The 24272-nt window shown below is 43.2% G+C and overlaps 1 long non-coding RNA gene across 1 annotated transcript; it reads right to left on the reverse strand.

Moving 5' to 3' along the window:
• Window positions 1–2791: 2791 nt before the first annotated feature.
• On the reverse strand, window positions 2792–17206 carry LOC308597943. The gene is made up of 5 exons (XR_014013298.1): window positions 17156–17206; window positions 14591–14755; window positions 13033–13076; window positions 11003–11094; window positions 2792–3238 (listed from the first exon to the last, which is right to left on the reverse strand). It is a non-coding gene; the product is annotated as an uncharacterized lncRNA (long non-coding RNA).
• Window positions 17207–24272: the final 7066 nt, after the last annotated feature.

Genomic DNA, 24272 nt, shown 5'->3' on the forward strand with positions numbered 1-24272 from the left:
ATTCCTGTGGCAAATGTAATATGTGCTTTAATTATCTGTAGGGTTGCCACTTGCCCTCTCAAAGAGCAAATGCATAATGCAAGATGACAGTGATTTGCATAATATATGCACATGCTATTTTTTGTAAGGAGATGCAAGTTTAGAGATAATTTCTACATTTATTGTAATTTAAATAAAAATACACCTCGCCATACTGAGGAAAGAAAGGTGTGACCTGTTGGTCTGTGTGCCTGATGAGTTTGCTGCCCAGGTTCTAATTGTGGATGGGCAACTTCAATGTCTTTGCTCTTCCTTCTTTATCCTCAAACCAGACAAACTTTCAAAAAGAGAACGCCTTTAACTAGAGGGATGCCCTTTGATAGCCCTCTATAGAGAGGCCTGCTGGTGGCTCAGACACTTGTCCAAGGAAGATCTCTCTTGTGCAATTCTCTACCCTGAGTGGCATATCCATTAGGAAGGCTTCTGAATATCAGTTGCTGGACAGCAAGTGGGAAGAGTTCTGCCCTCAGGTCCTGCTTGCATAGGCATCTGTTTGGCTGCTGTAAAAACTAGATGGGTTTTCGGCATTGCCAAATTTAGGTTGGTGTGGGTGGTTCCCCCACAAAGGGTGCCGAATCGAGGGGGTGCATCATACTACTACTACTATCCATATTTATATGAGTACCTACTCAAAGTTGCGGGGGCACCAAATTTTGTCCCATTACCAAAGTCTGCTGCTGGCCTTTGGTCTGATCCAGCAGGGTTTTTCTTATATGCTACTGCATGTCCTAAAAGTGCAACAAACTGCATCAAATTTCCCTCTGTTACTGGGAGCAAGTTGGTAGATATATGATACACCAGAGAGCCTTCATCAACAGTTTATGAAATGCATTCTGTTTATGCAGAAAAGCACTCCATAATCACCACTCTTCACTGATGGCCCAATAGGGTGTTGCTAACTAGATATTGTTTAATAAAAGTTTCTTTCGAGTGCTCAGCAGGCTTTCATCAGAGGGTGATTTTTGTTTAGTTTTTATCTTTGTTTTCTGCGAACATTAGGAGGTAATCAAGAAGTTGTAAAAGCTGATGATTTATACTGCTTTTGAAAAAGTGGGTTCAGTTTCAAGCTAGAGTTGCTGCTTATGTCAATCAAACAGTCCATAAAAGCATGATAACGTTGTTGACTTAAAGTACTATTAAAATGATTTCCCATAGTAAGATGTTAAGCAAATAGATATATAACCTGAATTTTGGGTTAATGGTAGCCTCTATCAATATGGAAACCTTTTTCTTTTTCTAAAGCTTCTGTGGAACATGACATTTCCATAAACCTCCAGATGTTGTTGTACCCTAACTCTTGTCCGCTCCAGCCAGCATATCAAATGGTGAGGGATAATGGATGCTGTATCCCAGCAACATCTGGAGTTCCCCATCCTTGTGATAAATATTTGTCCTAAGATTCTGTGGCAGACTGACCAATCTACACGGTTACTTCACTGCCATGGCTCTTGACTGGCTCCTCTCCACCCAGCTACAGAACACCAGAGGTGTTGAGTCTGGGTGGAAAATACAGGAAAGTTAAGGTCTGTGGAAGGTTAGAAGAGAGCAGACACAGTGGGAAGAATCCATTTGATTACCAGATATCCTTTCAGTTAGATACAAATACCTTGTTATGGAGTACAGATGTTAAATAGTAGATGATGGATGGACCCCTGGATGGTTAGGTCCAGTTGAATTTGAGTATTGGGTGTGGTAATCATCTCTGCTTTCAGGCCAAGGGAGCCAGCATTTGTCTGCAGACAGCTTTTCTAGGTCCTGTAGCCAGCATAACTAAACTGCTTCTGGCGCTCAGAATACCGTGATGACATGGTTACACCATTTACCTTCCCACCGCAGCAGTACCTATTTATCTACTAGCGCCACTATGCTTTCAAACTGCTAAGTTGGCAGGAGCTGGGACAAAGATGATGGTGTACCTTGCCCTGAGTTAAAGGGCACCAAACAGCAGCTGAGTCTCTGTGGTTTATTGTTATTTGTGGTTTTAAGCCAGCCTCCAGCAGCCCTCTAAAAATACAGATTTGTTACATAAACAAGAACTGGATGGGAGTTTGGTGCAGGACTGAGCATGGCTGGAACCTGCTGTTGTATTATTTAGTTGTATTCCAAATAATAATAGTTGTTCCTCTGTCCTTCTGTCTTCATTACCTAAAAAGGCAAGTATTTTGCAGAAAGAAGAGGCACACTGGTTCCCCATGGGAAGTTGCTTATTACCAATTTTGTGGTTTGGCTGAGCATGTCTGGAAGTTCTGGGAGTTACAACAAAGCCAAAGTCACATTAAGATATACCTAAAACTGAGCTCATTGCCAGTGATCCTGGCAATCTAGGGAGGCATTGTTTCAGATGACGCATTGTGTTATACTGAAAGAGAGCGGGTATTGTGGGGTCAGCCTGAAGCAAATTCTGATTTGTCCATGTTTCATGGTTGTCCTATAACATGCACAAGTCTTGGGCTTGTTTGAAACATACCCTTTTCTTAATATGTGACAATCCATATATACTGCTCTTTGGGGACATCAGTGCCTCTTGGCTAAGCTAGAGGACAGTGCCAACAAACAATAGAGTTTGGCCAATAAACAATAGAGCCACTGAACTATAAATGGGCAGGCACAAAACAGATTCTGTATAGGAGAAAGTGACCCACTTTTTGATAGCAGCATGACCCAATTAAATCCACACAGAAAAATAATAATAGACAATTCAGCCTAAAATTGTTGAAACAGGAAGTACACAGAACACAGGAAGCTGTTTATTAAGAAGTGGAAATACTCATAGATCACCAGTTTTTTTCCTGATTTATAGAGGATTTCTGATTTATAGAGGATTTGAAAATAATAACAAAAACAGGAGATTATACATTTCTCCCAAGAACCTGCCAATAATGTCACAATGTTCCTTTGTTCCATGCTGTGACATCTTGTTGCCTACTTTTTGCATGTAATAATCATGGAATTACAACTTTTTCTCTAAAAGGTTAGATCTCATACCAGAAAATGATGACTACATTGGAGTTTTGATTCAGAGCTGCATGCATAGACAAGTCTCCTACTGCAATCCATGGCTCTTGACATACAGGGAACTGTTTCCCATGCTGATAATTAGAGATAGAATTTTCTGAACAATCTTGATGTTGAGCTTATCCATGCAATTTTTTCTTGCTCCTTGAACTTGAAGAGAAATGAGGTTTCCCGCCCACCGTTTCTACCAAAAATCCAAACCATTTTTATATGTTTATAATATGTATTATGTATATACCGTATTTTTCGCCCTATAGGACACACTTTTTCCCCTCCAAAAATGAAGGGGAAATGTGTGTGTGTCCTATGGGGCGAATGCAGGCTTTCGTTGAAGCCTGGAGAGCGAGAGGGGTCGGTGTGCACCGACCCCTCTCACTCTCCAGGCTTCAGGAGAGCCCCACCACCAGCCCCGCAAGCTCGGGGGACAGCGGGGAGGCGCAGCACGCCTTCCTGCTGTCCCCCGACATTGTTTAAGGCCCCGCATGCTCCCAGAGCGGGCTTCGCGCAGCTCTCCGCAAGCTGTGGGAGCCCGGCGTGACTTCGCGCTGGGATCCCACGGTTTGTGGAGAGCTGCCTGTTCTGGGGGTGGGGGAAGCTCGGGGGGGGGGATAAAATTTTTTTCATTTATTTTTTCCTTTATTCCCCCCCCCCCCCCAAAAAAAATCTAGGTGCGTCCTATGGGCCGGTGCATCCTATAGGGCGAAAATACGGTAATACACATTGTTATAAGCATACTTACTTGAGGTTTCCCAAAATAGAGGCACATAGACAAATGTATATAACAATGCATATAATTGGCAATAATACGTATGTTAATACTTCTAAAGTTATGCATGCAGCTTGAATCCTTCATATGCATTATATACATGTAAATCTTCTATGCATGCAAAATTCTATGCAAAATTTTACACACACAAAATAATAATAATTATTTTTATTTTTTAAAAAACTGGCAATGCATAAGCAGTTCAGACATAAGTGGGCTCTCAGTGCAAGAGGTGGGCTGATAGGGGAAAAGCTTGATCAGGTCAGAACCACCAAATTACAGTACTGTATATATTGACTTAAAACATGCATATCCTTGAACCCCACTGGCCTCCATGTTCTGCCATATGTAAGGCACCAAGGGTATTGCTAAGATGATGGTGATAGCAGGACTGCTCTCTTTTGACCTTCCACAGACCTTAACCTTCCTGTATTTTCCGCCCAGACTCGACACCTCTGGTGTTCTGTAGCAGGGTGGAGAGGAGCCAGTCAAGAGCCATGGCGGTGAAGTAACCATGTAGATTGGTCAGTCTGCCACTGATAGCAGGACTGAGAACAACAGTGCTCTCCAGATTTGCAATTCCCATCAACTGCTCTGCAGAAGCATAATGGGATCTATGGATGAAGCGTGGTATACAAATTTATTTATTTATTTATTTAGGTGCTTCCGGTCATATTTGCCAATTTGGCATAATCCATCAACTTAATCTGCTGTTCTTCTCTGGTAGAGACTTTATCTTCTTTCCATCTCTGGGCGATTAACATCCGAGCAGCAGTGGTTGCATATATAAATAGTCTTTTCTGCTCCATTGGGATTTCGGCACCTAAAATTCCTAAAAGAAAAGCTTCGTTTGTTTGTTTTTAAAAGAAAAGGTTATTTTAACTCCCCCCCCAATTCATTATATATCATTTCCCAAAATTCTTTTACTGCCTTACATGTCCACCACATATGGTGAAAGGTGCCTTCTTTTCCACAGGGAGCTAACACAATCCACAGTGTCGGTTGTAATGGAGGTGGGGTTTGCATATTCAGAAGAAATGTTCATTGTTGAAACTTTACTGTAGCCGAAAGTAATATGAGAATGAATATGCACAACATGGTTATCTACTCCATTTGTGCTTGTTTTATGGCCATATTACTTATGGTCAAATGAGTTGCGGCCAGTGCGTCACTTCAGATGAGTCACTGGACGATCCAATGGATAAATGAGATCCTCTTTAATGAGGGTCCTGGTTGTTCACAGGCCTCTAAGAACCCCCCCCCCCACTAAGTTGAAGGTGCTGGGTGTGGCCCAGGCCTTGTCAGTCGGCCCCACAATCACGCCAGGCTGTTTGAGCCAGTCAACACAGGTGGCGTGATTGGTGGGGCCCATAAAAATGGCAGCGCGATGTGAATGAGGCACTTGCTTCGTGCTGCTGAATACCCGCCCTCCCATCCCTATTTGTAGGTGTTGCTGCTGTGGCCTTGCTTTGGATATTGGTTGGTCACCTGTTTTGGAACAGGGGCCAGGTAGGAATTTTTTCCATTTGGCAAATTGGCAGTGGCCACTTCGTTTTCACCTACCCCCTTAGCAATCGTCACAACTTTGTAAGGTTTGTTGGTTAGGCATTGGCTTACTGAAGTGTGTGGGAGAGGAGGTGTGGCCATCACCTGCCCCTCCATTTATAAGGGTATTCTGGTAAAGGAATCTGGGGGTCCTGGATCTCGTCCGAAGTCCACTTGAGGGGCTAGGGCAGGGGCCAGCAACCTTTTTCAGGCATGGGCTGGTCCACCGTCCCTCAGACCATCTGATGGGCTGGACTATATTTTGGAAGAAAAAATGAATGAATTCCTATGCCCCACAAATAACCCAGAGATGCTTTTTAAATAAAAGCACACATTCTACTCATGTAAAAACACCAGGCAGGCCCCACAAATAACCCAGAGATGCATTTTAAATAAAAGGACACATTCTACTCATGTAAAAACACACTGATTCCCGGACCGTCCGCGGGCCGGATTGAGAAGGCGAATGGGCCGCATCCGGCCCCCGGACGTTAGGTTGCCTACCCCTGGGCTAGGGCCATGCCAGGACCACAGGATGAGCTTCGGTTGATTTCCATCAATGTTGCTCTCTCATTTGGTGTTTACCAGCCAGAGAGGCCGGAGTCAGTTATAGTCTGTTGCCAATGCCTAAGCCAATACCACTCACTTTTCTGTAATCAGTAAAGTTGTGGTCTAAATTTCCTAAATTTTGCCCATTACCTTAAGCCAAAATTATGTGTCAGTGTGAAGTTATTTACTTGGGGAAGGGCTTGGGGGCCTGGGGGCGCAACAACATTAAGGAAAAAACAACATTGTACTGCATCTGTTTTGAATTTATGCTAGGAAAGAAAAGATGAAGGACATTACCTTCTGTTGACCTCTCCCTTCTTATCCAATACCTCATATTCACAGCTTTGGGTCTCATCTTGTATGCTGGCTAATTTCATATAAACAGCCTTTTTTCTACTCAGTAGTTAAGGCTGATCCCTTACCTTGGTTACATGTACTATTTCATATACACAGATCAGGTGCTTGTGATTAAAGATATATCCTCACCACAGCATCATGTTGTTCACAGGAACCTTGGCAGCTCCCATATGCCCTTCTGATTGCCTCAAAACCCTAATGCAGGGATTTAGTATCAGAAACTGAAGCTAATTGCTTCAAGATAAGAGCAGTGCCGGTTGTTATATAATGGAAAATAAATAAGACAGATTGTTGTCTCAGATTAGGGGGCACTGGGCTGTTTTAGCTCTGAAAGGTTTCCATCATAAATGCAGTTCTTTATGATGAACATTATACTGTACTGATCTATTTCCAGGTCAGTTTTAGGCAAATAAACTTGACTGGAGCAAGTTGAACCCCATTTATTTCACCCAGGACTCACATCCTCATATTTGGGTTTTTCCTATCATTTTATTTCTTAAGTATTAACCCATGTGAGAGACATGTTGTGGCGTTCCTCCTGTTAAGATACCATCATCATCTTGTTAATAATTTTATATTAATTGGAATAATCATACTACTTATATATTGTATATTGCATTGCATTACAGTTTCAAGCACTTCTTCCTTTTCCCTTTCTTTATTTCCTTCAATTTATTCAATTTATTTCCCCACTGAAATTTTATATATATATATATATATATATATATATATATATATATATATATATATATATGCAGGTTTTGGTGTCTTCGGGTGTCTTCCCGTGTAAGAGTTGGGGTGTCTAGGCGACGTTTCGACGAGGTCTCACTCGTCATCTTCAGGCTGGTGCTTTCGGCTTCTTGTTACTGGAACAGAGCAGGATCTCAGTGTTTGAGTTCCTATAAATACTAGGATACCAGCAAAACAGGGTTACGAAGCTAATCCAAAAAGAAACACCCCCCAAAAACCAAGACACAGAAGAAAACAATGGCATGGCCCTCCTTCCTTATATCAAGGGCACTACAGATAAAATTAGCAAAATCCTCCATAAACACAATATCAAAACAGCCTTTTGCACCAACCAAAAAATAGCCAATATCCTCAGAAACCCCAAAGACAAAATCCAATTAGAAAACCAAGGGGTCTATGAAATACCCTGCAAAGTCTGCCCAGCCACGTACATTGGACAAACAAACAGACGAATAAATGCACGTATCGCAGAACACAAGAATGCCGTCAAAAAAGAAGAAAAAACTTCCTCTCTTTACCAACACATGAAAGAAACAGGACACGAAATTAATTTTGCAGATTCCAAATTGCTCTTTAACATGGAACATCACCACAAGAGAATAATCATGGAAGCCATCGAGATAGAGAAACACCCTCACAACATGAACAAGCGTGACGACACGTCCCGCCTGCCAGACATCTGGAAATTAGCCCTCCCCACAAAAACCGACACCAGAACCAGAGGCACACAGAACGCCATCTCCAATCAACCACACCAGACCCAAACCCAGACCCTCTCCACAGATAAATTACAGACACCATCCAGTAGCCAAACCATAGTGGCACCTCCGGATGCTGCACCCCCCTGCAATCCCTACACAGATCCGGCTGACACAGGGCACAAAACCACAGCTCGCCCCTATACACGAAGCCAAGCCAGAGCACAACTAAGTGCAGTACAGCCATCTTCTCAGAAAAAACTCTTCACAAGCTCAAGAGGTCAAGACACGAAAGCTTTAGCAACTAATCCACACCTAACGACCCTCCTAAGTGGTACTCAGAATATCACTCAAGAAATCACTCAAGATATCCCTCAAGTAATTAATGAACAAAAGAAGAAAAGGCACACTAACCTGGAAACTTCCTCTCTGCCCAGAACGTTGGAGGCTATACACCACACCCCCTCAACAGTATTTATAGGAACTCAAACACTGAGATCCTGCTCTGTTCCAGTAACAAGAAGCCGAAAGCACCAGCCTGAAGATGACGAGTGAGACCTCGTCGAAACGTCGCCTAGACACCCCAACTCTTACACGGGAAGACACCCGAAGACACCAAAACCTGCATTCCTGTACCCGTGAAAATCTACGAAAGCATATATATATATATATATATATATAATTTTCTTTTTCCTGCTTTTCTTCTCCTACAAATGTGCAACACTGTCATCATTCCTGCCCAAATCTGATTTGTTTTGCTGTTGCAGCCTTAGCCTGGCCTGTTAGGGTCGTTTACTGTTTTCAGTATATTCTATGTTTTATGTAATCATTCTGCCTAAGTAGGTGGCTTAGTCTGTTTTCATTGCTGGTCTATAAAAAGTACTGCAGCTGCCCTTCCAGCTGTAATTAAAACTGACAATTTCCAATGGAAAGTTTTGTTCCAATGAGCATCATAAAAAGATTTTGCAAGAGCCAGATTTTAAAGAAATTCATTCTCACTTTGTATTAGTTTTACAGAATAAAATATATTAAGGACGACTTTGCCTGGGCTCTGGATTCTGTTTTGACACTAGACCTATGCATTATGCAGATGTTAAGTTTGATTATGATGCTGGCTTTGATAGTTATGTGATGTTTTGAAGGGAGGCCCATAGTTCACTGGCAGAGAGCACACTTTGTATGCAAAAGGCATCATGTGCAATCCAGGGTATTTCCAGGTAGAACTGAGAAAGACAGGGACAGAATTACATATTTTGGTCAAGGAAAAACTCAGAGTTCTGCACAGAACAAGTGCAGTGCTCCACCAGTGTTTGTGCATCTATAACTTGCTACAGCTCCTGTAGGTCTGTGCAAATGATTTCAAAGGTTAAGTTCCACTCTGGGACTTAATAATGACAGTCGGGAATGAAACAGTCAGGGAAGTAAGGAAATGAAAAACCGAACTATGGCAAATAAAAAAAAGTCTTTTACGTATCTCATTGTATTAGTCAACTTCTTCTGGAATTTCGGTCTGCATTTTTACTACTTTATATTAGTGCTTGTACTGGGAATTGAGATACGTACGTAATTCCCAGCAGATTTTCCATTTACTGTAAATCCTTCCAAGAATTCAGATACAAAGAGCTGATTTACATGCTATCCTCCCCCCAGCTGTGCGATCACTGCTGTGCATGATTTGGAAATCATGTCTGGAAACTTAGGAAACCTTAATATTTAAATGTGTGATAATACATAAAATTTGCTTTTCTATGATCTGTTATGTACAGGGCAGGGCTCTGGGACTGAACTCAGGAAAATATGTCACATGTTCCACACATTAGGGCATGACATTTTCAGTTCCTTTGAGGTTGGCTCAAGTCTGCATTTATAAATCAGGCAGTGTAATGTGGTGCAGTTGTTAAGAGTGCTGAGCTTAAATAGGCAGGTCCTTATTTAAACCCTCTGGCCAGTCACTCCTTCTCAGCTTAGCCTACCTGACAGGGCTGTTGTGATAATAAAAGAGGGGCAAGTGCACCACCCTGAGCTCTTGGGAAGAAGATGTTAAGTTGTGAGTGAACATATCAGACACAGCGATTCTTCAAACAACTCTTCTTTATTCACAGGCCAGAAAAGAACTGAACTGAAGGGTTCAGCCAGCCTGCTTATATAGAGCTCCAGTACAATGTAACTGTAACCACTTTCTGTAACTATCCAATCACTGAACGTCACTTTCAATCCCTTATTTGCATATGTGGACCTGAGTGAAAACTATCCACAGTATCCCCCTGCTAGCCCAGGGTGAGAACTTCAGTACATAACAGAAGGGAAATAAATGAATAAATACAGAAACTCCAGGAAGTGTGTTGGGACCCATGGTTTAAGGGGAGCAACTCTATGCTAAATCGAGGTAAGTGGCAGCAACCAGCCATGAAGGATTATGGGAGGAATTGAACATTGTGCTAAGGCGATGGTTCTGTGATTGGTTTGCTGGATGAACTGATTCCTCCCCACCCCCCATTGGGGTTCTCTTGACTCCCAATTTGGGGGGGGGGTGGCAAGGGGCATGTTGGAGAAGAGAAGGGGGGAACCCCATTGTGCAAACAAATTACAGGGCTTCCACTGAAAGGGACTCATTAGTTGAATCCTGCCCTATAGGAGTGTTAATAACAGTACTGGGTATACAATAGCTAAGTAAGAGGATGCTCAAACTATGCATCTGAATAATTATTCATTTGCTGTGGTAGGGTTGTCTTTCCCTTGACGTCTGCCAAATTAAACTTTTGATGGCCTAAACCCTCATTTCTTTGCAAGTTTCTCTTTAAACAGTACCCCCCAAAAGGCCATTCTTAACCATAACAATTAGAACACAATGAAAAAAAGCAAGCGAAAAGTGAAAAACCAGGAATGTCTATGGAAACCCCCCCCCCAATATAAGTTAAGTCACACTTCATGCATAAGTAATAAATTTGAAGTACTTTGTCTACTTCTGGCCAAAGTTTTGCTTATTTGGGTAACAAATAACTCCATTTTTGAGAGAAAGTACCAACTAAATTTATCTCTGTTGGTCTCCTTCCAAGTAAATACTTCAAGACAGCCTAAAGCACCTTCATAAATTTCAGCAGTGCCATGCATTTACATATGAGCTTTGTGGAGGGAGGTGTTGCATCTCCACAGCAATGTGCTCTAGATTACCAAGTGTTAGGAAATGCAAGAGCATGGATGTATAATATTTATGAGGAATCTAGCTGGTTTGGGGGTGGAAGTGGGAAGACCATATTTCATCGTTATTGAAAATAACACTCACCTTCTATGAGGATTTATCATGCTCCTATATGCTGGGATGGCCGTTGTAAGAAAGTAGGACGAGAGGAGACAGTTTCAGTGTTGTGGTTGTTGCTAGACAAAGAAAACAACTAACTAAGCCCTTGGCCAGCCAATTTCCCCACTGATAAATTTTATGATCATCTCCAACTGTACCTTTGTGGAGTTGGGGACCTCATTCCCTTGGAGGGAAGGGTTTACTGGCCACCTACCAATGACAACGTATGAGTGGGACACATTCTCTGTCTGTCTGTCTTTCCCTCTACCATATTTATTTATCACAAAGTTAGTGCTGGCTGCTCAGTAGTCACTTGCCTGCACTGCACTGACCCACCCGTTCACCACCACCACCACCACCTTGCAATGACCTTTGATAAAGGCTCTGGGCCCTTGGAAATCTTCTCATGCCACATCCCATGTTCTAAGTTCATATCCTTCACTCCCCCTGCTTTATACCATCCTGGAGGATTTTTGTGTGGCTGAAATGTGTCCCTAAACTCTGATAATGCCCTTTGCTTGCCTGGATGGAGGATACAGAGGGGTGCATGTAAAAGCTAACCTGCTACACAAAGGTAACATTTACATTCTTTGCTCTACCCATATTTGCCTCTGGCCCCACTGGCCTTGCCCAGAAGGGAATGAGGCCCTCAGGCTGAAAAAGGTCCCACACCCATCTTAAAATATCAACATGACAAGCCTATCTATTGCCTCGCTTTGAGCAGGACATGCTGGAATTACAGAAGCCACCCCTACTTCTGATTGTCCTGTTTTGGCTCCCATGAGAGCGCGGCCTCCAAAGACACCCATTTTTGGGGACCGTGCTCTCGCATGAGTCAACTGGCTGCCGCAAGAGCACAGTGATGAATGACATGTGTCCTGGTATGTTGGAGTGTATATGATGTGGGTTGTATCTAGAAAGGGGAAATAGCAATTCTGGCAATCCTACAGTGTAAGAACTGGCCCTAGCCAATCATATAAAAGGAGTGTTGAAGCTCTAAGACCTTGAGATCAACAGAGCCTTTGATGCATTTAGAACAGGAAGAGGAACACTTCTGGCTTGCTGGTCACCATAAATGGTCCCACCTGCTAGTCCTTACTTATCTGCAGCTAATAGAGCTCAATGGAGCTTTGCCCCTCTCCCCTGCAGTAGCTGAAATTAGCTTGGAGCGGTTGGAAGAACCTCCAGAACAGCACATAGGGGGAGGAAAGGAGGAATCACTCCACCTGGTGAGGGGAAATGCTTGTGCAGAGCAAATGTTCGTAATTGTGTGACACTGACTTCCACCCAATATGCTCTACCAGGTAGGAATGGAGGTTCTACCAGATAGGAATAGTTGTTGTTGTAGTTGTTGGTAAAAAACGAAAAAGATATCACACCAAATTGTTGGCCACCATTAATACTAAGCATAATTAGCAAAATAAACAAACAACCATCTGTTTAAATGGGCAGTGCTATTTCAGTTTTTGCACAACTGCTGTTAAAGTCCAGTTTCTTTTGGTCCTGAATGGTACTTGAAAAACCCAATGCTTTATTAATAAATCTGACAACTCGTCTAATCAACCCCTAACCACATGGTTCACCTTGAGTTGGGAGAAGGTGAATTTTAAATCACACAGCCGGTTGTAAAAGACCCTCATTTGTTTAATGTGGTTTTGTTTTGTTTTTATCTCTGACGATCGGATCGTCCCTGATTCAATTGACCCAATGGTGACTTCAGGGTTTTCTCTGTATTCAGTAGAACGAGGACCGAGTTTCTTTCCCACCCCCTTCCTGTGTTTGATGCATCTGATATGCAGAAGAGTAACCTCATGCCATTCATTTCACTTTAAGTAAAATGGCAATGTTAATTTCCCAAGGAGAAACTCTCTGCTTGGATTTTAAATTTATGTATTAATAATATGACTCCAATTTACCTAGCAGGTGTTTTCCCCACCTCCTCGGTTTGTGAGCAGAGAATCTACCTTCATCTGATAAGGTTTTCAATACTCAGAGGAAATTAGTCTTGTACTCACTGACAAGCTGAAGAGCCATATGCCTTGACTTTCCGTGTGGACCACTGCACTTCCCAAGAGGAGATTTAATTCCCAAGAAAATAAAGGGACACACTATGGAATAGCTATCATAACTGGTGAGAAACGCAGTCAGGTTTCTGTTGACCATAAGTGCAGAGAAGAACTCTAGATGGTAGATAAAACTGCACTCAGACAACAATTTGGTTTTAATCCATATTAAAACAAATACATTTTCCAGGCTTGAAAAATGAAGGTCCCAGCACGGGACTTGGCTGGATTAAGAACATAAGAACAGCCTTACTGCCCATTTTATTCCAGCACTTTCTTCTCACAGTTGCAAACCAAGATTTCTGTGTGACGCCCAGTGGTGGAGCTTCATGCTCTGGCACTGGGGGCGGAGAGCAGGCGGGGGCAGGGCTGGTGTGCATCCCGGGGGCGTGGTGCGCATCCTGGGGGCATGGTGCCCAGCACGGGGGGGGGGGAGGCGCAATGGCACCCTGGGGATCACACTGCCGGGGGTGGTGCGCTCCCCCCGCACTCCTCTTTCTCCACCAGTGGTGATGCCCAGAAGTAGGACCAAAGTGCAATAGAAGTCTCCACAGTTCTGATTCCCAGAGGAATATTGCCTCTGACACAGGGTGTAGAACAAACCCATCATGACTAATATTTGTATTACACACACACACACACACACACACACACACACACACGTAAGTATTTATTTACTGCCCTCCTGCAGAGGGAAAGTGTACAGCAACGTAAAGATATTTGAAAGCAATACAGACCAATAGTCATTGATAGCCCTTTTTCTGCTTGGGTTTGTCTAAATTCCTTTTAAAGCCATCAGAATTGTACTCCTTAGTATGTATTATCGATTCCATGCACACATCTAAAGATGGATGAATCTGTCAGTTTTGGTTGCATGTAGTTTTTATTTTATTTTTCCAGTCCTAAATCCAGTTCTTCACATTCCCACTTCAGTTTCCTTTAGAGAAAAGTCCACAATTTTGCCTAAAATAAATATTTTTGGCAAAACAATTTCCCCATAACTAATGCACTTTTGTATGTTATTTGCACCAATATATGCATTTTTATCGACACTCAACTGCAGTCTATGCATTTTTGCCCACATTACTTGACTGGAGAACTGTATTGCAAAATTCAGAGAAATGCAAATCATGAAGGATGACAGTGTTTTGGTTCATCCATTGTTTTGGAAACTCCAAATTAGGTAGGCTCACCTTGAGAGGCAAACGGAATTGAAATTTCACCCCATCCCTACCCCCACCACTGGTGCTGACATGTTCCATTTGCATGGACTGAATGTGGATTTAGCGAAACTCTAGTCTGAGTAAACAATTTGCCTGTGATCTAGGCTTATAACGAACTGTTGACATGGCCAGTCTACCATGTGTGCCGGTGCTGTGCCAAAACCTTTTATCTAATTTCTCTAAAGGTTTCTTCCCCACAAAAGATGTTTCTGTTTTTTCTGCATCATTTACAGGGCACTTTATTTTGTTCATAATTTAAGTGGGCATGGGGTGGAGCTTCAGCTTACCTTATTGCTGTGAGGTGGCCCAGGGTATGTGAACATTTCTTACCATTTAACATTTATCCAGAGCTCCGCAGCCGCCCCACCTCACAACACTGCCCTACCTCTGGCCTTAAAGAAATGGTGGAGGACGAGGCCACTGTTTTATCTGACAATCTTGCTGGTGTCGTTCTGAGAAAACAATTACAAGAAATGTGCTTTAAAGGCACCCAAGAAATCAAAGCTGCGTGTACCATACAAGAAATCAACATAAGAGTGTACGGCGAGAGCAACCATCTATCATTACTGAATCATTTGTTACTGACAGTTTCAGAGGAAGAAACTAGTAAAAATCTGCTATTGGAAAATGTTTGCAGCAACCATTATCACTGTCCTTTTGCAAATTTCAGGAATGCAGAGGCTGCAAAAAGTGCTGTAAAGGTAACATTTGCAAATGCTAAATCCATCCTGCTTAAAGCAGTTACTGGAGCTTTCAGTAGGAGTTAAATTTACTTACTCAGGGAAACCTAGAAAAGAGTTATGCACTCGTGGAAAATATGGAGTAAGCCAAATGTAAATCAGGGCATACCACCTAGATGGCTACATATTACTTGCCAAGGCAGGGACTCTATTTCTGAATATCTGGCTTAAGGCTGTCGAAAAGCAGGCTAATATAGCTCTGTGGCAGCATGTGGCAAGTTCACTGTGAGGGCTGATATATGTACAAGTCTTTCAGGTCTTAAAGGGATAAGCATTGCATTCAGAGCTTGGGCAATTTTAAAAGGAGGGCAGTAAGGGGGGAAGGGACAAAATCTACACCCCCATCAGGAATTAGTATTATCAGAATGCAGGGCTCTGCTCTTGCAGTTGGCCACACTTAGTGTCCTTCACCATGCCTGAAGGCAGGCTGGCTAAGAGGCCAAATGGAATAATAATAATAATAATAATAATAATAATAATAATAATAATAATAATAATAATTATATCCCGCCCATCTGGCTGGGTTTCCCCAGCCACTCTGAGCGGCTTCCAACAAAATGTTAAAATACAATAATCTATTAAATATTAAAAGCTTCCCTAAACAGGGCTGCCTTCAGATGTTTTCTAAAACTATCCCATTTCTCCCCACCCTCCATCAATATACTGCCACCAGAGGCCGCCACATGCCCCTACCTCATGCTAGGGCCAGCCTTATGGCCATGAGCCACTCTGAAAAGTGGGCAGGAGGACCGCATACCTTCCAAACATGACACAGGCCAAATCAAAGGGAAGGCAAGGAGAACCATCACTGACATCGGCTGTGATTTCAAGAACTGTGGGCAGGATTCACCTCACAAGCTTGTCTGTGCAAGCCCTGTGTACGGACTTCCACTTGTGCAATGGGTTCCCCCCTCCTTGCGCTGTGCCTCTCATGCCCCTCAAGGTGGTGGTGGTGGGGATGTCAGACGAACCCCAAAAACAGTATGCAGTGTGGGGGGTTGGGGGCTGATTTCATTTGGAAAGATGAAATGCTTGTGTAGACAGAACATTTGTCATAGCACGATGTTTAATTTGACCCTGTAGCTTGAGCTTGCTTTCCCCTCCTTCTCCTGCCTTTTCCTTTTTCCTCGCCTGTCATGAGCCTCAAGGGAGGAACGGTCTTAGAAAAGATTTTTGTAAGCCATTTAGTAGCCCTTTTGGTTAAAGGGCAGGGTATAAATGCTGCAAACATATAATTTTGTTTGCTTGCTTGCAGCATTAAGAAAATTATATTAAAATGATTTATAGATGGTATCTAACTCCAGTGAAATTAGCAAAATTGTATAAAAGTAAGTGTTAGAAATGTAAAACAACAGAAGGGACTTTTTTTATATATGTGGTGAGATAGTGTAATTGTAAAGAAATATTGGAAAATGATTTATAATGAAATAAAGAAGATGTTTAAAACAACTTTTGTTTAAAAAAACCAAAAGCTTTCCTACTAGGTATTACTGGAGTGGCTTTACCAAGATCACTAAAGAACTTATTTATGTATGCAACTACAGCCGCACAAATATTACTAGCACAACATTGGAAAGAAGAAGGTGTCCCAATTAAAGAAGATTGGCTAGTTAAATTAATGGAATATGCTGAAATGGCAAAATTAACAATGAAACTAAGAAGAAGAGACGATAACGAATTTAAGGAAGATTGGAAGGAGTTTATTGCATATATTCAAAAGCAATGTACTCAGGTTAATACATTGGCAGGGCTTTAATACTACTTGTAATTTAATTTTGAATGGATAATAAGTAATACAATGGTTTATAACTTTACAACGGACATGCAGTATTTTGATAAAGAATGGAACCAAGGAAGGGACTAGAGGGAAGTCAATTTGTTTTGTATTGTTTTGATATTGCTACTATTTTATTTTTGCTATTTTTGGGAAATTAAATTAAATGTTATTAAAAAATGCTGCAAACCAACCAACAAACCACTTCTCCACCCCTTGGAAAAATTCAGAGAAATTATTCCCCCTGCCCACACACCCTGATTCTTCTGCCCATGAATAGGTTGGTGTGTTTTTGAGAGAGGTCTTTTTGCAACATCCCTTCCCAGAGTCCAAATTACCTGAGCTAATGAGAACTCATGTCTTCCTTAAACAGCTATCAGGTCTCCATGTTTGGCAGGAAATGTTGTGAACTGCTGACAGGATCACATGACCAAATGCCCACAAGTCCCATAATCATGTCCTAGGAGCAGCAGGTCTGATACAGGACTCACCATACTACTCAAAGCTCACCTCTGTGGCACATTATTGGGTGGAACCTTTCATGACTGTGAGCATTTATTTATTTTTTGCTCTTTGGGACATTTGGATATGAGCATCAGCTTATGTCATTGATTTATACTTAATCTCTGTGTTGCATCTTTATTGTACTGCTATGATTCATTTAAAAGCAAACAGCCTTGAGCTTGCCTGGCTGGCTTTTATGATGGAGTGGGGAGGTGGATAATGAGGAAAGCAAAACACTTTGAGGCAGTTTTTTGGTTTCTGTCTGGAAGGGAATGTGGCTGGCAGGAGCGGGGGGGGGGGGAATTATCCTCTCTCCTATTCAGTGTTAGGCCTGTTTTAGCGAGCAGAGCTGGATTCATGATCCATTTGCTTCTTCCCAGCCAGGAGCTAGTTGGTCCATTATGTCCCATGTCTCTTTCCATTAGCTGCACCCACTATGATGTCAATTGAGAAAAATAGGAGCCGCGTATTAGAAAATCCTTAAAGTGGTTTGACAATGGTTGCACTACGGAGCCTTTTAGTGGGTTTTGATGTATCCCTTGCCATTATATTTGCCTACAACTTGCAGGCAAGGGAAGAAAGAAATCAAGGGGAATCCTAACGAAGGCTATTTTCTTTTAAGTGTGCATCCTTGAACAGTATGGCAGCGCTAAGCGGAAGAAATAATTCTCTGTGTACGTCTCTCTTTCAGAACTCTAGAATTTGGAAACCATCCAATGAAGTTTGGCAGTAAGTTCAGGACAAATAAAAGAATACCTAGCATGTAGATGATGTTTTATACACCAACCCACTGTGAAGCACACGTTCTTTTGAGCAGATCAGTAAGAAGAACAGAAGAAAAAAGCCCCTTATCAACAAACAAAAAAGGAGACAGGAATGCCATGTTATTGATGGCAATAGGTCACATTATAAATACCTTATTCTCTCAAGTGTTTCTCAATTCCTAGATTATTGTTAATCATCCCACCTGCCTGGGCCGGCTTAAGGTATATATAATGGGCAAGTGCCCATGTTTGTCATTCTTGTTCTTCTTGTTCCTGATGCTCCAATAAATCCCTTTTGAGCTGAATCTTGGTCTTGGGTCATGCCTGAACCCACCTACACTTCAGGTTACTCCCCCCATATAAGTGATTGCAAATTGAGCCTGATCCTCTCTGTATTGCTTAACACTTGCATCTGCATAGCCCCATACAGAATTCGTTTTCTTAGTCACACTGCCCAAACTTTCAAAAACTGACTCTTAATATCTGTCTGTCTGTCTGATACCTTCCTAAGCTACAATACCCTGAAATAGAAAATTAACTGGTATTTCTTTCATTCATTGGGAAGATGAGGGGATGACGACACATCTGTTATCTTTGAGGCAACACAGTGTGATCCTTTTTATTCGAGAAATGAATGGCATTATTTATAGAATTATTTGTACAAAGCAGTTTCTTAAACTTTGTGCGAAAGACCTGGGAGCAATTTTACTCCTGCCCATTGTAAGCAAGCCCTTCGTAATGGCACTGTATTTATAAAACTCGTGGTCCAATGAAGATTTAAGAACTGTTGGCTCTCTAGTCACCATGGCAACCACGCGTAATTGACACTGATTGCTGGATGTCGTCAGGCGGCAGCAGAATGTACCATTTTCAAGACTGCAACTTGGGCAAACATAAATTAGTCACACACCCCCAAACAGATTTGTGTTGGGGTTGCAACCTGCAGAAAATACAAAAGACACACTTGAGCAGCAGCAGCAGCATGCGAAAAGGTCATTTGTGCCTTTTGTGCAGGTGATTTACAAACAATGTCCTTTATTCCAGGTGTTGAAAATAGCCTGCAATTTCACATGTGCTAAATACGATGAAATGGTCCCCGAGAAGATTAATGAGAGCTGAGTCCTCTGGAAATAAAATAAGTTGATCCAAGTGGGATCATTGTCACCATCTTAGCATTTATCTAATGCTTTATACTGTTTAAACTGTTTCATGAACTTTCGGCAGTAAGCCTTATGGGAGTCCCGTAAGTGTTGGGAGAAGAGGAAAGAGAGAGGCCTCTCTTCTGCCAGAGCAGGAGTCAAGGCAAGAGTAGCAAGTTGCACAGATGACTGGGTAGGATAGAGATTCACAGGTTGGTTGGTTGGTTGGGTGAGAGGGAGGGAGATTTGGGTAGGAAGGCTATAATTTGCCCTGTGGGAAGGAAGAGGACAGCAAGGAAGAGGCCAGGCAATATTAGGGCCTGATTGGTCCTTTCCAACTCAAAATTTCAGTGATTTCCTTCCGCCTTTTGCTTTTTAAAAACCCTCCCACTTTCAGGGAGAGAAACATTGACTGAAGATAATGAGCACTCACACTTTACACCGTGGGTGCCCTTTACAGGATCACGCATGGCGCTTCGGACCCCAGGGAACTTACCAGTTGTATGAGCTGGCCTGCCTCTCAGTGATATTCTTTGGAGGTCAATTTACATGGCTGGGAGTTGGAGCCAGTCGCATAAATAGGGGGTGGAGTCAGCAGCAGCTAGGCAGTCAGCTCAGGAGTTTCACCCACCCAACCTTCCCTTTAAAAAAAATTTTCTTAACCTTTTTTCTTCCTGTTTAGCGGGTGCTGCTACGGTCTTTTGACTGGTTGCTGTTGAAGAACTGGGAATTTTTTTTCCTGCATTGGCAGGTGTTGTCTTCCCCGTAGCAATTCGCCACAACTTTGGTGGTTTAAGGCCTTGGGCGGAATCCTTTTGTCTTTTCTTCCCTAAAATGGGGGGGGGAGCGTGAAGTGGTGACTCACCCCCCCTCCCGTGGTGGCATAGGCACCGACTCCATGGGGCCTGAGGGGGCCCGAGCCCCCTCAAAAATTCATTTGGGGGGGCTCTGCCCCCCCAATAATTTAAGAAAATTATTAGTTATATTATGCTTTGTAAAATCACAAAATTATGTTGGTATTTTTTATTTTCCTTGTTTGACGATAGTTACCTTTTAAAATACATTCAGTAATGAGTTAAAACAAATAATTATTATGGTAGTAAGCCGGCGGCGGCGGCAGCAGCGTCTTCCCCCACCGCGGAGCGAACTCGGGCTCCCCTCGCGTTGCTGTGGAAGCTGCTCCTTCGGCGCCTGCCGACGTGGCGACCCACGCACCTCGCCCTGTCTCCGCCCGGAGAACCCTCCCCGGGCCGGCCCCCAGCGCCCCCCGCCGCTCGGAGGGGCGCGCAGGCGCTTCAGCCTAGGCCCAGGCCCGTCTACACGGGCGCTTCGCTCCTCCACCGGCGCCTTCTCGGCGACCGCTGATGCTGAGGAACCAAAAGGAGGGATGAAGGGGACAGCAGCCATATATAGATATAGATATACCTTATACGTTTTATGTTCTCTCTCTCTCTCTCGGAGAGGGGCGAGCGGAAGATCCCTCGGCCAGGCGGAGCCGCGAGCAGGCAGGACGGAGGTGAGCCCGAGACGCGGCCTAGTCAGCCACGGAAAGAGGGAGGCGAGGAGGGCTGGGCAAAAGCATCTCTCCCCCCCCCCCATGGGAGAAAAGAGGGGCGCGAGCCCCCTCCACCTCGCCCTACCCTTAAGGGGTCTCCTGTCGCCCTCCACCCGTGGACTCTGGGGAAGGGGGGGACAAGGCAGGAGGGAAATGGGGGGCACTGAATGACACCCCCCAAGGGTGGCTTAGGAAGGGGAGCTCGTAACTGAATGGTAGGGTGTAGACAAATGGCCAGAGGGAACCAGTTTTGAACAAGGACGCCCACAGACGCCGCCTCTTTTCCTCCGCCCCCCCCAATATTTTTTATAAGTTGGTGCCCCTGCGTGGCGGTGATTCCAGGGTCCCTTCTTAAAGGGGTTGTAATATGGGTGTCACTGGCCATACACTGAAAGGTTGTCAGTGAACTACCCTGTGTACGGGGATATGGGGGTGGGCTGCCTGCGTACACATGCGTCTTGCAGGACACCCCCATATCCCATTTAGCCTGAGGAGCCCCAGTTCCCCTGGCTGGGGGGCTGGGAGGGATACACACCCAATGCCTAAGCCAAGCTCTTCCTACATTTGAAAGTTTAATAAAGTTGTGGCCAGATTCCATAACACGTTGTCACGAGTCATTATTCCTTTCTGGTGGTCCCTGGGGGCTGGGGTGGTCGCTGCCTGCTCACGCAAATTCCGTGATCTTGCTGGTAAATCTGTTGGGATGGCCAATGTGATCAGGGCAACAACAGCTCCTATCCCTGCAACAAAGCGTTAGCCACAACAATCCTTAATTTTATTACGCTGCTTGAGTTTACTGCGAAGGATGCCTAACAGGAAAGGTCAGGGTATCGTCTAGGCCTGGGTGGATTTTTGCTGAATGACATAAAACTGTCAGAGCTGCTGAGCTTTGATGTTCCATTAAGTGATCAATGTAGATTATGGACTTTTGGCTAAATGCTGCTCAACTGTATGAGGTCAATATTTGTTAGTTCATTGGGAGAATAATTAATCAATCAATACAGGATGCCTGAAGTTAAAGGGGGAAGCGGAGAAATTGCTGCCAGCCTTGCATTGCACCAGACTTTGCTTAAAATTATTTTTAAGAATATCTTGGAGACATTATTATTAACCCCCTCTATGCAGAATTTATTTGTGGATGTGACATTCTGGCTGTAGCAGGAAGGGCGGGGGAATAGCCCCCGCAAAGTGCACTTATTGTAACCTTGAGGTGCCAGGAAGGAAGGCGTCTAACAAGCAGAGTGCATCACCATTAGTTCTTCCCATGCACATCATCATCATCAAGCTCAGCTTCGGAAATAATTACATGCAATTTTTCTATTTTGCTGTTGGGCTGCATGACACAATGTTCTTCCCGCAGAACGGCTCCATAGACCTCTTCCATTTTTGTCTCTTACTGTAATTTGAAGTATAGTCATAACCGGCCCTGGGTGTGAATAATGGTAATCATAATAAGAGAGAGAGAGAGAGAGAGAGAGAGAGAGAGAGAGTGTTCCCCAGAAAAAATACAGACAGTAACTTACAGTCATCAGCCGCTTGATGAGCACATGCTCTTTTTCTTTGACTTTTGCTTTCTCCTTGCAGTCAGTTAATTTATATGATAAATGTTATAGGGAGATGCTAAAAAAAAAAAGGTGCACATTTGTGCACATATATTTAGTACAGCTTCATCTATTTATTTGTGCTTTTACCTTGTAACATAGGAGCCAACTCCTAGGGGCTTTGGGGACTTTAGCCCCCACAATAAAGTATTTCAGGGGGCTGGGTTCCCACAAAGTTGATGAGCATCCTCATTCAAATGGTGTTTGTGTACTGTGCCATGTGATCAATTATGTGGGGTGGGGGCTTACCTAAGCCCCCACAATATTTTATTCAAGTTGGCACCCCTGCCTTGTATTTTTTTATCTTGTGAACTGCCCTGCAATCTTATGATGATGAGCAGTATATATAAGTCAAACAAACAAACAAAATCTATAGAATGGTGTTGTGGCCAGCTTTTGTCTTTCAGACTGCATTAAATTACAAGCCATTCTTTTTTAAAAAAAACAACAACAGCAACATTCTACTGACATTTCCCCCCATTAATTTTACAGCATGCCTCCACCCTCACTGGAAATTGCAGAATGCACAAACAAGTATACATTTCCTACAAAAGAGACACAAAACTTTTGATTCCTGATCCCTCCACCTCCACAGAAACACACATCAAGAAGGAACCCCTGAACTAATAATGTAAATTGTTGATAGACCAATAAAGTACCAGAAACAAGGCCATGAATGGCAAGAGCCACCTAACTGTCCTCCCCACCTTGCACACAAGCAAAAGAACACAAAGAGATAAGGAAGGGGTGGGATGGACCCATATAGGAATGTTTTTGCTTGGTGCCTACAGGTATGTAACGAAGGCACCAGGTAAGCCTTTCTGGGGAGAATATTCGGCAAGTGGGGGCCACCACAGAAAAGGCCTGTTCTTGTGTTGCCACCCTCCAGACCATTCATGGAGGGGGCACACAAAGAAGGGCCTCAGATGAGGATCTCAGGGTCTGAATCAGTTTATATGGCATTATGTTGGCAAACCCAAAGATTGCATAGCTTTTAACAATACATTATTTTAATGATTTCATGGCCTTATTAAAAAAGCTAAGGTGATGTAAAATTAGATCATTTTAAGTATAATTTTAATATAAAATTGGTCTTCTGCAATCTGGAACTAATATTTCTCATTGGAATGGCATTTGCTTTGTGAATTGGTTATAATTCATTTATTGATTTTTGTTTGCACTTGTCCCCCTCCCCATTACTACTGTATTATGTTATTTTATGGTAAGGGCTGTTTTAAATCACAGGTGGGCAACTTGAAATTTCAGCCTCAGCCCATTTCCATGTAGTCATTGGCTTAATTTCATGTGGTTAGCAAGAAGGGGGAAAAAGAGAAAGAGAAAATCGTAGCAAGAGAAGGAGAGAGGGGGAAAGTGGCAGTGGCAAAAGGGAGCAGGAGAGGAATGTCAGAAAGAGTGGAGAACAGCTCCAGTCCCTAACAGCTTTCCAATGAGTTCATGAGGAGATAAAAAAGATTTGCCTCACAATTTGTGCAAGGTTTAGATTTTCAGAACAAGCTGCTTCTGAATTTAAAGGACTTGTGTGTGAAGACCCCTAAAACCACCCCCAAATAAATAGACAATAGACACAGAATTTTAGTTTAAGGTTTTTTGGCATTAATTTGGCCACAACTTTATTGATTACAGCATGTGAGTGGTTGCTTAGGCTGCACCCGACCTCAGCAGGGCAGCACTGACAACTGGGCACCTCCAGATGTCAGTAAGGGAAAACATTCTGGGGGAGCCCGAAGCTGGCTTCAGTCTCCCAGCTCACCCCAGATGCTCTCAGGGACTCTGCCGTGGCCCTAGGCCCGTTGACAGGGTTTGGATGAAAGCAAGGCGAGCCCCTGGATTTCTTTAACGGAATTCCCTAGCAGCAGCAATGGAGGGGCAGG

Source organism: Podarcis bocagei (assembly GCF_964188305.1).
Source record: "Podarcis bocagei genome assembly, chromosome: 11".
NCBI classification, from domain to species: domain Eukaryota; kingdom Metazoa; phylum Chordata; class Lepidosauria; order Squamata; family Lacertidae; genus Podarcis; species Podarcis bocagei.